The sequence below is a fragment of the Carcharhinus amblyrhynchos genome, chromosome 11, assembly GCF_965287045.1.
Source record: "Carcharhinus amblyrhynchos chromosome 11, sCarAmb.v2.hapA, whole genome shotgun sequence".
In the NCBI taxonomy this organism is placed as follows: domain Eukaryota; kingdom Metazoa; phylum Chordata; class Chondrichthyes; order Carcharhiniformes; family Carcharhinidae; genus Carcharhinus; species Carcharhinus amblyrhynchos.
Window position 1 is genome coordinate 6,221,948 of NC_137334.1, and position 15,357 is coordinate 6,237,304.

Here is a 15,357-nt window from a genome sequence, read left to right on the forward strand (position 1 = left end):
TGGAATTCTTCCAAAAAAATTCTAAGTGCAAATTCGCAGGAAAACTGGAGTAATTTGAGTTTTTTTCAATGGGAGTTCACACCAGAATCTCCCACACTCTGCACTGCAGAGGCTACCAGCGCAAATATCATTAAATTTCAGGGGGTGGGACCTTGCCCCACCAGGAAGGCTGAAACCAGCAGGCCTCTGCACATATACAGTGGTCGACCTCCTCCTTTTGTTGAATAGCTCAGAACCCCTGCAGTGCTGTCCCTCAAGCAACGTCCTCTGCCCACCCTACAGCTCACCCCGATTATTGGTCTCCCTCCTTCCCCCGTCGATCCCAGGGCAGCAGGGTCCTGTCCCATTGGGGTCTGTCCACCATAGGCCCCCTTCTACTATATGCCCCCATGCCTGATGGACAGTGCCAAAGTGTCCTTGGGCAGTAATGGGGACATAGGCTGACACTGCCAGGGTCCTTGTGCCCAGGCGGCACTGGCCCCCCAGAAGGCCCTAATTACCCCCTCCCTTCACTCCCATGAGGTCATCCTGCTAGTTCTCTGAAAGTGAAACACTCTGGTGTGGTGGGAGACTAGCGGGTCCGGAGAATTCAGTCCCGGGCCTGCTAATCACATTTAGATGACATTAAAAATAGATGCAAGTAACTTGCATGTCTTCCCACCAGTTTCCAGTGCAGATCTGATGGCGTGAGAATTCTGGCACTGGGAGATGTGCTTGCAGTGGGAACGCATGTGCTAATTGTACACATTTCTGGCCGTGTGATTTTTTTTTTTTTCCCACCCCTCTGTGCTCGAAAATTAGTGTGGCAGGATGGGAGAATCGCCCCCATAATGTTAGTGTTTCCTTTCTAGCTGAATGGTTAAGCAACTAAACAAAATGAACATCAATTTTGAAAAAGCTGGAACATGTTAAGTGTTCCATTGCTTTTTTTTAAACTGAGTTTAATGTTTCTTGTGTGTGAACCTGTATTTTAAAGTGCTAATGGAAACTATTCTGATCGCACTGTAACAGAATTAAACATGTATTCAGAATTTGACATAAAATTTGTTTACTTGAATTGTTTACACGCAGTATAATAACAGTTCTCAGCCAAATGTTTGAATTGAAATGAATATTTACTGATGCAATCATGCAGTGATTAAATATGCAAAATTGTCAACCATTGAAGTCTGAAAGCTCCTTCAGTAGTAGACTTGAGGTAAATAAGGTGCCAGTTCTCGTCTCATTGGTTGGTAACATGGGACCAAGATGGGCCAGTGCATTCCTGATCCAAGAGAAGTGAGTCAGCGGCTTTGATAGAGAGTGGGTTTGTATATGAACTCCATTCTTGTGCCTCCCATTTGACACAGCCTCCTGATACACTCAGTCCAGGCTCGTACATGAGAAATGTATGGTGAAATGCCAAAGTGAACAGCCCCAGTAGAACTGTAGCTCAGAGGGAAAGAAATCTTACAGTTAAAACAACCTAATTTTAAAAAATTCTAATGGTCTTTTCTGATGTCATGGGATACATCTGCACTCCCATACGGATGAATTGTAATGTGACACAATTGTAATGCCAATAATTCTTAATTTCCAGCTGTAAAAAAGAGTGCTTGAATTTATATATTGATTTAAAATGTTTATATTCAAAGGAATGCTTACTTTGAGATTTCAATAAAAGAAAGTGACCATTTGCTCTGTTTACTGTAAATTTAGTCTTTATATTTGATAAGATTAATAATAGGAATGTAGTCTGTACAGGATTCCAGATGAAAAAGATTAGAATTGAGGCTACATGAAATTCTGGTTGTCTAACACTGATTTGAGGGATTAAATTACTTAAAGGAGAAGTTTATAGCTGACCACGTAACCTATTTTAATTTCCATGATTACATATTTATAAACACATTTAGCGGAAACAAATTCTGCAATAGTGTTTTACTTCCAATTAATAAGCAGAAATTGGTTTGTAGCATCCCTACAGTACAGAGGACGGCCATTCAGCCCATCAAGTCTGCACCAAACACGATCCCACTCAGGTCCCATCCCCTTAATCCCACCTATTCACCCTAACAAAGGGGCAATTTAGCATGGCCAGATCAACCTAAACCTTGGATCATTTAAACAATAAGAACATAAGAACATAAGAAATAGGAGCAGGAGTAGGCCAACTAGCCCTTCGAGCCTGCCCCGCCATTCAATAAGATCATGGCTGATCTGTCGTGGCTCAGTTCCACATTCCCGCCCTCTCCCCATAACCCTTAATCCCCTCTCTTATCAAAAACCCATCAACCCGCGTCTTAAAAATATTTAGCGAGGCAGCCTCCACCACTTCAACGGGCAGAGAATTCCAGAGATTCACCACCCTTTGAGTGAAGAAGTTCCTCCTCAACTCTGTTCTAAACCGCGCCCCCCTTTATCTTGAGTCTGTGCCCCCTAGTCCTGCTATCCTTTCTGAGCGGAAAGAGTCTCTTCACCTCTACCCTATCCATCCCATTCATCATCTTATACGTCTCAATGAGATCTCCCCTCATTCTTCTAAACTCTAACGAGTACAAGCCTAATTTATTCAGCCTCTCCTCATAGCTCAACTCTGGCATCAGCCTAGTAAACCTCCTCTGCACTCCCTCCAAGGCCAAAATATCCTTGCGTAAGTACGGCGCCCAAAACTGCACACAGTACTCCAGCTGCGGCCTCACCAATGCCCTATACAGCCGCAGCAAGACCTCCCTACTTTTATATTCAATCCCCCTCGCGATGAAGGCCAGCATCCCATTCGCCTTCCTGACCACCTGCAAGCTGGGTTTTTGCGACTCGTGCACAAGGACCCCGAGGTCCCTCTGCACCGTCGCCTGCTGCAGTTTTTCTCCACGTAAGTAATAACCCTTCCTACCATTATTCCTACCAAAGTGGACCACCTCGCACTTGCCAATATTAAATTCCATTTGCCATTTCCTGGCCCATTCGCCCAGCCTATCTAGATCCTTCTGTAGACTCTCCCCACCCTCCGCACAATTTGCCTTTCCACCAATCTTGGTGTCATCAGCAAATTTCGACACCCTACACTCGGTTCCCTCCTCCAGATCATCTATATAAATGGTAAATAGCTGAGGCCCCAGCACCGACCCCTGGGGCACTCCACTAGTCACCATCCGCCAATCCGAATAGCACCCGTTGACCCCCACTCTCTGCCTCCTATTTGACAACCAGTCCTCTATCCACGCTAACACCCTACCCCCAACTCCATGTCCCCTGACCTTCTGCAATAACCTCTTGTGAGGTACCTTGTCAAACGCCTTCTGAAAATCAAGAAAGACCACATCCACCGGCTCTCCTCTATCCACCGCCCTAGACACATCCTCATAGAACTCCAGTAAATTTGTCAGACACGACTTCCCTTTAACGAAACCGTGCTGCGTCTGCTCTATCAAGCAGTTCCCCTCAAGATGCCTCACTATTTCCTCCTTGGTGACGGATTCTAACATTTTACCTACAACAGACGTTAAACTAACAGGCCTATAATTCCCCGCCTTTTGCCTGGCACCCTTCTTAAACAACGGCGTAACATTAGCCGTTTTCCAATCTTCCGGCACTTCCCCGGAATCCAGCGACGTCTGGAAAATAACCACCAAGGCATCCACTATCACCTCCGCCATTTCTTTCAGGACCCTCGGATGCATTCCATCCGGTCCTGGGGACTTGTCCACAATCAGCCCCTCCAGTCTGTCGAGACTCATAGTAATTTAAATGCCTGATTGATTTGCTGGGTAACCAACTGTAAATTGCTTTCTGGAAGAAGCAAAATGATTCATAAACTTCACCTAATGAGATGGTTTATTTTATTGATTTTATACCATCTGCAGAGGGAAAATTATCTTTTAAGTAAGTTAATTTTATAAGTACAAGTAGGCTTACATTAACACTGCAATGTGAAAATCCCCTAGTCGCCCCACGCTAGCATGTGTTCGAGTACATGAGTTTAGCATAGCCAGTGCACCTAACCAGCACGTCTTTCAGACTTTTAAATGATGGCTCTATAAAGTAAGATCCTTTTAAAATCTTCAGGCCGACTTGTATATTGCATTAGCTGATAAGTTGTTAACATTGTGGTTTGCTTAACATCCTTGGTTGGAAGGGGAAGATTCAGATTTGCCTGTTGCTTTTTGCTGTGCTCTTTGCAGAAAATGATGTGTTGGGAGGGGGACAAGATTGAACTTGTTTATAATGGCCTTCTATCAGAGAGCCTGTTAACACTAGCTGATGCTTGAGTGAGATACTGGAAGGCATCCAGTACCTCTGCACCATCAAGAAAATTGATGAAGCAAAAGTAAGTTATTGGCCTGGCTTTTGGTGATGTAAATTGTTATGTGATGGGTTTATTTTAAGATAATAATTCCTGGTACGATAAAAGCAGACTTGTGAATGAAAACCATAGTGTGAACTACAAACCCTCTGGATTCTTTAGAGTTCTGCTATCACAGAATAAGAAACTTTAACGTTACCACAACAGCCAGCAACATTTGTTTGAGTCAAACCCAGAAACAACTCAGCCTTGTTTAGCATGAATTGCCAATGAAAGGAAAACAATTAAAAAGTGGTAAAACAAAGTAATGATAGCCAAGAGATTACATGAACTATATCTACTAACGTTGAACTATGTTACTAGATATGTAATCCAGAGGGCTGGCCTTATAATCCAGAGAACATGATTTCAAATCCCACTGTGGCGCTTTGAGAATGTGAATTCAGTTTTTTAGAAAAATAAACCTGTAACTTAAAGGTTGACGTCAGTAAAAGTGACCATGCAGTAATTAGCATAGAAAATAAGAGCAGGGGTAGGCCATTCAGCCTTCGGAAACTGCTCCATCATTCATTGTGATCATGGACGATCATCCAACTCAGGCTGTTCCTGCTTTCTCCCCATGCCCTTTCATCCTTTTAGCGCCAAGATCCAAATCTGACTCCTTCTTCAAAACAGTGTTTTGGCCTCAACTGTTTTCTGTGGTAGAGAATTCCACAGGCTCCCCACTGCCTGTGTGAAGAAATTTCTCCACATCTCAGTCCTAAGTAGTCTATCCCACATCGTTAGATTGTGACCCGTGTTACTGGAGTCCCCCACGTCAGGAACATCCTTCTTGCATCTACTCTTGTCTAGTCCTGTTTGAATATTTTGGTTTCTATTAGATCTCTGCTCATTCTTTTAAACTCCAATGAATATAATCCTAACTGACTCAATCTGTCCTCATACGTCAGTCCAATTGATTGTGTTAAAAATCCAATTAGTTCACAGCTGTTCTTCAGGGAAGGAAAAGTGCTGTCCTTGCCTGGTCTGGCCTGTATGTCCCACATCAAAATAACTGATTCTTAACTGTCTGCTGGTGTGGACTAACAAATCACTCATTTGTATCAAACTGCAATGGTGAGGTGGCACATGGGTGGCATAGTGGTTAGCCCTGCTGCCTCATAGCTCCAGGGACCTGGGTTCGATTCCCAGCTTGACTCACTGTTGGTGTGGAGTTTGCACATTCTCCCTGTGACTGCATGGGTTTCCTCTGGGTGTTCCAGTTTCTTCCCACAGTCTGAAAGAAATGCTGGCTAGATGCATTGACCATGGTAAATTCCCCCTTGTGTACTCAAACAGGTGCTGGAATACGGCAACTCGGGGTTTTTCAGAGCCATCTCATTGTAGTGTTAATGTAAGCCTACTTGTGACACTAATAAATAAACTTTAAAACTTTAATGGATTGATAATAAATGCCATCCTTGCCAACAACACACACACAGCAGATTGTTTAAATTGTAATGCATCATGCCATTAATTGGCTGAGTTACCCAGGAAATAGCAGGAAAATATCCTGCTGTAGTTAAAAATGGTATTCGTTATGAATTCAGTGTAATTTGCGTATAGTCTAGCTGGATTAAATGGAGCCATCACCAACCTGAACAATCATTATTGCTATGAGCAAACAAGTTATCTTGATTTCCTCAATATAAAACATTTGTCATGAAACAAAATTCATTCAGCCAATTTAGTACACTCTGATTTCTCTTGATCCAATTTAATACAACTGTTACATCTCAGTAAGCCTGAAAGCACGCAGTAAAGTTACAATGGTTATTTATTACATTTCTGTCTTGAAATGATTAGATCAGTTGCGGTGGTCTTGTGTTTATGGTCTGAAACTGACTGAAGAATTAACGGCTAGGTTGCAAGGGTCACCAAATAACTAACTTGAGTCTTTGTCTTGTTGGACTGAGCAACTAGAAAATCAAAACAACTTGACAAAGGAGCTCTTACTGGAACTAAACTCTGGTATTTTCTTGGCACTTGACCAATATCAGGATCAAACCACATGTACAATTGCGGGTGCAATCCTCAATGTCCTTGTTCACCAATTTCCCAATGCTATTGGGATACCTCAGTTTCGCTGTTTAAGTTATAGTTACTACAGTCTTCAGGGACCACTGTCATATAGAAGGATGGTCATTGTCCTGTATTTTTTTTTGCTTAAATATAAGGTATGTTTAATGCCTCCCCCCCCTCTTTTCCAAGCTCAACACATGTTCCTTCCCTCTTTAATAAATTACTTGGCAGTTGTGCCCAGCACTTCTTTGTTCTTGCAGTCTCTAATTCTTAACCCATCATGTTGTCTGATTAAATACCCATTGATATTTGAATTTCCTTTGTTTGCTGTGAAAGGAAAAGATTAGTGCATGTTGTGATCCTCACAGTGACAAATGGAGTTGCAAATTTCTTTACTTTTAATCACAACATTTCACATTTTAAGACTTCCACATAACTATAATTGTTCAGGTAGGTAACGGCTCCATTTAATCCAGCTAGACTAAGCACAAATTTACCTTGAATTCATAATTAATACCATTTTAAACTACAGGATATTTTTCTGCTACTTCCTGGGTAACTCAGCTGATTAATAACGGCATGATGCATTATAATTTTTAAACGTTTCAGATTTTCACTGCAACACCAGAAAAAAACATTGTAACTAAACACTATTTTTGAAGGCAACTTGTACTTTAAACCACAGAACAGAACTTCTTCCTTTTTACTTTCAGCACAACTGAAAAAGCACAAGTCACAGGTAGGCTTTACACTGTGTGTTAAGTATATACGAACATTCAGAAAAGCAGGATTAGGCCATTTGACTCTTCTATCTGATTGTGGACTCAACTCCACATCATTTTTGACTCCTATGTTAGCCAATAATTTAGCAACTGCTGCCTTTTAAATAGTCATTGATCTGCCTCCATGCTTTCTGTGGAAGGGAATTCATAGACTGATGATACCTGAAGAGAGAAAACTTGTCATTTCTGTATTAAATAGGAGACCCCTCAATAAGGCCACCTCACAATCTTCTAAACTCCCATGGATACAGGTCCAACCTTTCCCCAAAGAAATACCCCTTCTCTGGTATCAGTCAAGTGAAGTAACCATTAAATTCTCCCAGAATTTCTCAGAAACCAGTCAAAATTGATTCTTAGCTAATGACGGTTTAATTACAACCTTTTCCCAGCCTAGAAATGTTTATCTCCAGAACAGACTTTCATGTTCTGAGTTTTCTTGTAGACATTCCTCTAGCTAGAGCTAGGTAAATCTTCCAGCCTCATTTTAACTCCCCATGCGATTATTTTCTTTTGAATCCCAGTGCAAGCTTCCAACCACATTCCTATGCAGTGACCACAGCATCTTGCGGCCTGTAGCTGCTCGCCCTTAGATCAAGGCAGGCTAATCTGTCTGTGATATTCAATGATATTTTAGGAAAGTCTCCAACCCTCTGTCATAATAGCTTTCTTCATACTCTTCCCTTCTCAAAGCCCATTTCAATGGCAACATGAATCACATGGGTAGAAATGCTAAGGGCTTGAGACCCCAAACTCCCTTTTATCTTGGAAATAAATTGTTTAAAGCACAACTGTTTACAACTGGATATCCCCAACATCTTTGACAGATTTTGGAGACTCAGTCTTCCCAGTGGATGTGATAACGCTGGAAAGGATGCAGAGGAGATTTACCAGGATGAGCTAATTATGAAGTGAGATTGGATAGGGTTGTTTTCCTTGGAATAGAGGAGACTTGGTAGGGGGGGACATGATTAAGATGTATAAAACTATAAGGGGCATAGATAGTCGGGGAAAACCTTTCCCTTTGGTGGAGGGATCAAGATAAGGAGCAGGAGGTTTGGCGGCGATGTGAGAAAAAACTTTTTCACCCAAAGAGTGTGAAAGACTGTAACTCACTGCCTGAAAGGGGTGGTAGAGGTAGAGACCCTCATCACATTTAAGAAGTATTTAGATGCACACTTGTGATGCCAAGGCATTTATGAGCTAAATGCTGGAAAATGGGATTAAAATAGTTGGGCAGTTTGTCTTTGACCGCCACAGACCTGATGGGCCGAAGGGCCTTTTTCTGTGCTGTAGACCTCTACAATTCTAAAAGCAATCTATCCTTGGAGCCATTTTTCCTTTTTCACCTTCCGAGACATCCCAATCCCCCTTACTCCAAACAGCCTTTCTACTAGATTATTTCAAAGAAAATGTTACAGGGGTGTTGGGGGTGCCCAACTAGAACCACACGGGATATGCATTCCTACTGAGAAGCAAAGCAATCTGTCTGCTCAGGCTTGCTGTAGACAGAAATCAGGTAACCTAACTCTTCGTTTTACCCCAAACTAAAGCTAGACACAAAACATAATCGTAACCTCATAATTGTAACATGTGACCTTGTGGAGGAATGCCCACTTGGAATGTGATTTGAGATAAAACACATTAATTCACTCTGCAGCACATTTAGACCCACCACCCATGAACAATGATGAATTAAATCTTAGTGTTCAGAATGGAAGAAAAAAATGATGTTCTGTTTGATAAATCTAAACCTAGTTATCACAACTTAAATGCATTTGGAATTTGTATTTTGCACTACAGAGCAATTTTCAAGATGAAAAGACCATTTATAATACTGTTTCTAAAAGTGTGACACATGATTAGAACTTTACAAATTTACAATAAAATAGAACTTTGTTTTAAATCACAGAAGGCCTTTATTGTTGTTATTGTTATCATTTAATGTAATTATATCGAATTTCATTCATAGGGTTTAGGTACTTTTTTTTCTCAATAGTTATACTACTTCAGGAACATGATTTTAAAAATCCACAGAACTGTTAAGCCAGTCTGTGAAGTCACTCTGCAGTAGGAATAAACTATTCCGAAAGAACAAAACGGCACAGGAACAGGCCCTTTGGGCCAGCAAGCATATGCCAGTCATGTTGTCCTACCTAGATCAACCAACTCTATTCCCTGCCTGTTCATGTGCCTATCCAGATAAGTCTTAAGTATCGCTAACATATCTGCCTCAACCCCCTCACTTGGCAATGCATTCCAGGCCCCAACACCCTCTGTGTAAAAAAAAAAAACTTCCCCCGCTCATATCTACTGAATCTTTTTCCCCTTGCCTTGAACTTGTGCCCCCTTGTGATAGCCATTTCTGCCCTAGGAAAAAGCTTCCGACTGTCCACCTTATCGATGCCCCTCATAATTTCATAAACTTCTATCAGGTTGCCCCTCAGCCGCTATCTTTCCGGGGAGAACAATCCCAGTTTATTCAACCTCTCCTCATAGCTAATACCCTTCATAAGGCAGCATCCTGGAAAGCCTTTTCTGTACTCCCTCCAAAGCCACCACATCCTTCTGATAGAATTGAACACAGTATTCCAAATGTGGCTTAACCAATGTTTTATTTAACCGTAACGTAACTTGCCAACTTTTATACTCGATGCCCTGGCTGGATCAAAGTTCTGGAAGTCCCTCCCTTGCAGCACTGCAGATGTACAACTTGAGGACTTCAACGATTCAAGAAGGCTGCTTGCTCAAGGGCAACTCGGAATGCCCACATCCTGGAATTGAATTAAAAAAACGGAACATGCTGGAAATACTCAAAAGACCAGTGGAGAGAAAAACAGAATTAGTGATTTAAATCAATGATCTGACGTTAGAATTGGAATGACTGCTGAATCTGCTTTTTCATGGAACGTGTCAGGAGTACTCCTTGCTTTTCTTTGCACGGTGCCATTTAACATGCACCTAAACCAGGATGGGACAGATAGGACAAACATCTCGTACGAAGGACTGCACCACTAATCATAGAGTGGTTATAGTCCCAGATAACCATGGTCTACTTTGAAGGGGAGAGCTGACTGGAGATGACCTGAGAATCACCGCACCTCAGGTAAGGGGTGAGGTGGAGGAGGTGGGCACGGGAATATCGGCCTAGATTTTGTGCTGGGGTCCTGGATTTGAAGTAAGATTTTTGTAAATGTAATGGTGTGTGAATTCATCAAACTTTGGTCCACACTTTGAAAATGCCCAGTGGTACGATCTGCTTTCTAGCAATCCTGAATTGTGTCTGGAAAGAACACTTTGAACCGTATTACCCTTGTTCTGCTTTCTGTGCAAAGGAAACCCCTTGCCACACATTATGGTTTAGTTAAAATATTCCCACTCTTCTAAACTCACAGGTAGTTTTCATCCCTACAGCAGTGATTGTTTAACAGTGGAAAGTGCTACCATTAAAGTAAAAGACTGAATCCTAGAAATAAGATTAGTCAGCACCTGTAGCCACAATCCAGGTTTGAAATTGCTGTGATGAAGCAGCATAAATTGTATTCCACTTCAACTAAATGGAAGTTGAATTTTATTAGCAGTTTGGGAAAGGAACAAGAATATCAGTAATTAATAACTGCGAGTGAAACAGTGAAACAACCTCACTTTAACAATTGCTAATCTTCACGTGGCATCTTTTACATGCTGTAACCTTGCCAGGGGAGAGAGCACTAACTAAGGTGTTGAAAGGCAGGGTCAAAGAAGGAAGTTTAGACAAGGTTTTTGTAGATTGAGAGAGAGAGAGCAAAAGGTGCTGTGGAGAATTGCAGAGTGTATGGCTGAAAGCTGGCTGCTTGAACAGAGACTGAGAATGTTTAAACTGAACCAAATAAATGGAGCTAGGTAATCCAATAATCATAATGTGAAGGAAGGTACCTCTAATAAAGCACTGTAGATTCTCAAATTAACTGAAAATGAACCATAAAACTACATCATAATCTAATTTTCAAGAACACAAAAACAGAAAATGCAGGAAAATCTTAGCAAGTCTGACAGCATCTGCGGAGAGAGAGAGAATAGAGCCAATGTTTGGCGTCTGGCATCCAGCCTGAAAACCTTTGGCTCTATTCTCTGTCCGCGTATGCTGTCAGATCTGCTGAGATTTTCCAGCATTTTCTGTTTTTGTATTCTACTTTTTATCTCCTTTTCAAGGATGCAAGTGAACACCTGAAGTGCCTGCTGATTGCAGAAAGCCTCAAGATTCTTGGTGATGCCCCTCCAGAGCCACCTTGGACACTTAACAGAGAGGTCAGGTGAGACTTTAAGATGGTGCATTGATGGTTATCCTGGTTTGCAGCCAGCGCTGGACGATATCCATTCCCGTTGGTGTTTTTGTCCCTGATGTTCGTTCCCTGCCCAGTAAGCAGGGTTGTGTTCTTGTTGGGTGGGGTGCCATGCTGTGTTCAGGAAGGACGCTGTCGGAATACAGCACTCCCATTGATTGGAGATCCCTGTGTTTCGCGGTTCACGAAAGTTTGGTCCTGGTGCAGAGACCTGATCAGAACCAGGCCGTGGAACGAATAATTTAAACGGGTTTTAAAGAACGATTGGGTTTTATGTCCTGTTCTTTAACGGAATCCGCAGAAATCCGTTAATGATCACTTGCGCTACATTTCAGTGTCCAAGGGCGCCCCAGAACAACCAAGGCAAGAAGTTATATGAATGAAATTACTCTGCTTCAGCCTTTTCCACTGCTCGTTTGTAATTTGCCCCTAACATTTATTTTAAAAGTGGTTTTGTCGTGAGGATACATACATTTCGATTATTATATGTAGCACTTTTTTCTTAAAGATGTTGAGTTTCCTTTGAAATTCTCATCCCTTTCCGGTAGAAAAGTAATTTAAATCGGGTTTGTTTTGTGGAAGAGTGAGTTTTAAATGATGAAATCATTTGTACTGCTCCTTTGTTCCGGAGCCAGTGTTAGAGACCATTGTAAATGTGATTGGAATTAGTGTCCATGCACCAGTTCTTAAACTTCCATTGCTCGTGTGAAGTTCCTCATCGTAAGTATACTTGACATTTGTGGCATTTAGTTTTTTGTTGTTGTCTCAAGCACTGAACATGTAACGAAGTTTTAATTTCTAAGTAGCGATTCTAATTAAGGGATTGCTGCTGTCCAGAGAACAGTACCTCCAATCATTGGTGTGGTTTACTTTATGGGGAATTACAGATTTGGCAAACAATTTAAAATTTAAAAAACTGGGGAAGTTGAATTGCGGCTAAGTTTTGTATCCCATATTTAAAAGATTTAATAAATTCTAGGATATGTTGAGATGAAAAGGGAGGAAGTGTTGGAGGTTTTAAAAAAAACATTAAGGTGGACAAGTGCTCAGGGCCAGATAGGGTCTATCCCAGAATACTGAGAGAGGCAAGGGAAGAAATTGCTGAGGCCTTGGCCAAAATCTTTGTATCCTCTTTAATCACGGACCAGGTACCAGAGAATTGCAGAGTAGCCAGCGTTGTTCCTCTGTTTAAGAAGGGCAGAAGAGACAATCTGGGAAATTACAGGCCTGTGAGCCTTACATCAGTGGGGGTGGGGGGGGGGCGGAATTATTGGAGAACGTTCTTAGGATCAGGATGTTTTGCATCTGGAAGAGAATAGGCTTATTAGTGATTGGCAGCATGATTTTGTGAAGGGGAGGCTGTGTCTCAGAAACTTGATTGAGTTCTTTGAGGAAGTGACAAGAAAAATTGACCAGGGTAAGGCAATGGATGTTGTATACATGGACTTCAGTAAAGCTTCGATAAGGTTCCTCATGGCAGGCTGTTACAGAAGGTGAAGTCATATAGCATCAGAGGTGAGCTGATAAGATGGATACAAAACTGACTTGGGCATAGAAAGCAGAGAGTTTTAATGCAAGGGTATCAGGCATTCATTGATTGGGGCGTTGAGTGTAGGAATTGGAAAATCACATTGCAGCTGTATAAGACTTTGGTTAGGCCACATTTGGAGTATTGTGGACAATTCTGGTCGCCACACTACCGGAAGGGTATTGATGCATTGGAAAGGGTTGGTTTGAAGGATATGGATTACGAAGAAAGGTTAAACTTGGATTGTTTTCTCTGGAGCATCGGAGGATGAGGGGGACCTGATAGAGTTTTATAAGATTATGACAGGCTTGGATAAAGTGGATAGTTAGGGCCTTTTTCCCAGAGTCGAAGGGTCAATTACTTGGGGGCATAGGTTGAGAGTGAGAGGGGGAAAATTTTAAAAGAGATGTAAGGGGCAAGTGTCTCACACAGAGAATGGTGAATACCTGGAACACGCTGCCGGAGGAAGGGGTGGAAGCAGATTGCATAACAATACATGAATAGGCAGGGAATAGAGGGATATGGACCAGGTAGAGGCAAGAAAGTTTTCGATTAGATAGGCATCTGTGTTAGCACAGACTTGGTGCCTGAAAGGCCTGTTCCTGTGCTGTACTGTTCTTTGTTCTAAGTGCCTATTCGGTCATATTTTAGTGCAGCACTTTTTTGATGTATGTATATGTTTATTTCTAATTAATGTTTTAATTAAAATGTTTGCATTTAGTATTTTCTAATTGGTTTATTTTAAAAGTTTACATAGTGTACAGCATATTGTATGGTAAAATACCTGTCATTTTAATAATTTTCAAGTAATTCTCAATTATTGTCACATGTATTGGGATACAGCGAAAAGTATTGTTTATAGAGTACATGGAGGAGAAGGAAAGGAGGTGCAGAATATAATGTTACAAGCATAGCTAGGGTACAGAGAAAGATCAATTTAATATAAGGTAGATCCATTCAAAAGTCTAAAGCTGTTCTCGAGTCAGTTGGTACATGATCTCAGACTTTTGTATCTTTTCTCTGACGGAAGAAGGTGAAATAGAGTATGTCCTGGATATGTGGGATCCTTGATTATGCTGACTTTTTTCTGAGGCCATGGATAGTGTAGACAAAGTCAATGGATGGGAGGCTATTTTGCGTGATGGACTGGGCTACCTTCACAGCCCTTTGTAGTTTCTTGCAGTCTTGGTCAGAGCAGGAGCCGCACCAAGCTGTACCATATAAAGTGTCCTCCTTTGTATGGTACATCTGTAAAAAAAATTGCTGAGTGTCGTAGTGGACATGCTAAACTTCCTTAGCCTCCAGAGAAAGAGGAGTTGGCTCTATTCTCTCTCCTTACAGATGCTGTCAGACCTGCTGAGAATTTCCAGCACTTTTCCTTTCCATCCATGACTTTAAACTTGAAACTTTTAAAAATCCAAATGGGGCTTGTTTAATAGAATTGGAGGAGAGTGAGGTTATTGTTTTTGTTTTAAAAGATGACAGAGTCAAGCACAGGCCCACCAGTGCCAGTTACCCACACTTTGGGGATGGGTGTATGTGTGTATGGGGACTGACTGCTACTGCTGCTGCTCTGGGAATGGGGGTGGTGAGTGACAGCCTGGTCCAGCCCCTTTCCCAGCTGCGCCACGGTGATTGGCCAATGGGTGAACACCACGTGGGGAGCGCGGAGACGTGCCAGTGGCGGAAGGGGACGTCAATCCTGGACACGTGACCCGCTGGCCCCCGCCCTCCCCCTTGTCCCCTCCCCTCCGGGACTGGCGGGCGGGGGAGGGGAGCGTGAGGATAACAACAACAGCTGCGAGCAGCGAGCGGAGCAGACAGCGAGAGAGCGCGGCAGCGGCAGCCCGGGAAAGCCGCTGGCGCACCGACACCAGGCAGTGCGGGGAAAGGTGGAAGTGCGTTGTTGTTTTTAAAAAAAAATACGAAGTAGGGGGGAAAGTCGTGGACACGATTAGATATCGATTTTATTTTAAAAGTTGGGATCTTGTTTCTGCGCCGACGGAAAAGGGGTGAAGCGTCGGCGAGTGTTGTTTATCCGCTGAGAGGAGGCGAGGGCGAGACGCGGCCGTTCCCCGCCCCCCCCCCGGGCCCGGTAAACAGCCCGAAGGCGGGGCCTGCCCTCCCCCTCCCCCCACCGTCACGTGGTAAGATTTACTAACGCTCCCTTTCGCTGCCCGCCTCAGTCCGCGGAGGCAGCGGAGAGGGAAGGATCGTGTACTGGGGGGGGGTGGGGGAGAACAGGAGCCTGCTCACGAAAAACCGGGGGGGGGGTAACAGGAGCCTGCTTTCGGCTGGGGAGGGGGGTCGTCTGTCGGGGGGGGGGGGAGGAATAGGAACCAGCTCCAGGGGGCGGCTGCTCTCGGGAGGGAGGGGGAGAGG

The 15,357-nt window shown here is 42.9% G+C and overlaps 1 protein-coding gene across 6 annotated transcripts in view; it reads left to right on the forward strand.

Moving 5' to 3' along the window:
* Positions 1-14,749: 14,749 nt before the first annotated feature.
* Positions 14,750-15,357, forward strand: part of kansl1l (KAT8 regulatory NSL complex subunit 1-like) — a 74,501-nt gene continuing 73,893 nt past the window's right edge. For 4 of the 6 annotated variants that reach the window (XM_080198503.1, XM_080198499.1, XM_080198502.1 and 1 more), the window contains exon 1: positions 14,750-14,873. The gene's annotated coding sequence lies outside the window, so the exon portion shown is untranslated. Of the gene's footprint in view, positions 14,874-14,893; positions 15,123-15,357 lie in introns of those variants that run through there. The other 2 variants (XM_080198501.1, XM_080198500.1) reach the window with 2 other exon arrangements.